Source organism: Pygoscelis adeliae, unplaced genomic scaffold (genome assembly GCF_000699105.1).
Source record: "Pygoscelis adeliae isolate BGI_AS28 unplaced genomic scaffold, ASM69910v1 Scaffold57, whole genome shotgun sequence".
NCBI lineage: Eukaryota > Metazoa > Chordata > Aves > Sphenisciformes > Spheniscidae > Pygoscelis > Pygoscelis adeliae.
The window spans coordinates 15,672,901-15,674,661 of record NW_008825615.1 but is presented as its reverse complement, the minus strand read 5'-3'; the positions used below and the strand labels follow the sequence as shown (position 1 = coordinate 15,674,661).

Genomic DNA, 1,761 nt, shown 5'->3' with positions numbered 1-1,761 from the left:
GAAGCCAAAGGAGCATCAAATTTCATCATACTGGCATTTCATATGCAGAACTCCGTAATAGCAACTCCTTGCTGCAACTGAGAGCTGTTTTCCCTCTGTAGGGAGATTTCTTGTCACTCCAGTCCACAGTTCAAGTAATCCTGGAAAAGAGGCTGTTGGCACGTGAACAATAACCTCCAGTTCCCAGTTCCCAACGTTGCAAGCATTCCTTCCTAAGCGGAGGGAACAAGCGACCTTTGAAAGACCATGAGCACACACGAGGCAATGATCCGCTTGTTAGCCAACAGGCACGAAAATAGAACACAAAATACGAGACTGCATCTGACCACAGGAATTCAAATGAGCCAGGCTATTCAGCCCTTCACGCCTGCTTAGGGGCCTCCCTTTCTTCTTAGGTAAGTCACTGGGAACTCAAACATTGCTGAGTAGTATCTACACTGCTAATAAATATAACAGTGCATGAGAAACAGAAAAAAAGACTGAAGAAAAGTATCAGTGTGACCTACGTGAAAGAACAGAATGAAACAGGAGTTGCTTGTAATACAGCTAAATTCACAGAGGAAGGAAAAAAACCCCAAAGGTGATTTTTAACTTGAAGTTTAAAAAATTAAAGAAACAGAAGAGTCACTTTTCTTCAGTGCACCTTCCTAAAACATGCTCCTAGCAGGCCAACTGACATGTCACAGGAGATAAGCAAGTCACTGTTGCCAAGCACACGTCAACGCAGCAAAGGCAAACAGAAGGTAAAGAGATGGTGGTTGCTTGTCTTGTAAATACAGGGGGATCAACAAACTTTGACATGAGCTGTAGTGTTCTGGTTCCTAAGACTAAGCCTGCCATGCGATATTGGAAGAGAAAGTCCAACTTGTGAACTGAAATCTGATGGAAAGAGAGCACCCTGGGGATGGGCAAAGAGCTTCTCCCTTCCCCACTCTTCTCATGAGAAACGAGGGAAAATGGCAATTTGTGGTAGCTGCAATCATAGGGAGGTTGCCGGCCATTCCCCTCAGCCTGATATCTCAACAGCAAAAGGGACTTTGGGAAAAAAGGATCTGAATTTACTCCCTCCTTGTGATTTATGAAGGCCACCTGGGCTAACGGGGGGAAAGAGGGAACATAAATATCTGTGCAAGAAGTCATCGCTCCCACGCTAGCCACACAGACCAGAAGAACAGGGGTAAAGAGGGCCAGGAGACCAGCTGCGCCTGGCACGTCCTGCATATCCAAGACTCCAGGACTGGGTTTTCACTGCTTGCATTCAGCAGCCCTCAGCCCAACAGCGGCCGCTACCTGCATCACGTAACACCAACCTGGGGGGAAAGTCCCCTGCTCAACGTATGACAGGTAGTAGCCCCCCGGGCCACCAACTCCAACCCCTTCCATTCGTGACAGGTTCTTCGTAGACACGAGGTGAAGAGTGGGTCGTGTTATCAAAGGGGAGCCATCACGCCGGTAGCTGGCGGCGGGGGGGAGGGCTTGGAGGCAAAGAGCAGAACAGAGCAAGCTCTCACATGAGAGATGAGGAACGCTGGAGCGCGCATTCTTGTACAAGCGCTCGTTAAGTGCAGGGCGGGCCGCCCGGGACCAGGGAGGTTCTCTCCTGATCAGAGACCCGAATGCCAACCTGAACCCAGCACAGCCCCTCCCCCGCCCGTACCACAGGAGCCACGCGAGCCGGAGGACACCAGGGTGGTGGCGGGAAAAGGGAAATCACAGAAACCCGCATTATTCACACAGAGAATGAAAGAAAACCCAAAAACA

General features: G+C 49.7%; 1 protein-coding gene across 1 annotated transcript in view; it reads right to left on the bottom strand.

Annotated features, from left to right (window-relative positions):
* LOC103924630 (glutathione S-transferase 3) overlaps positions 1–1,761 on the bottom strand; it is an 11,471-nt gene that overhangs the window by 9,373 nt on the left and 337 nt on the right. The window lies entirely within an intron of this gene.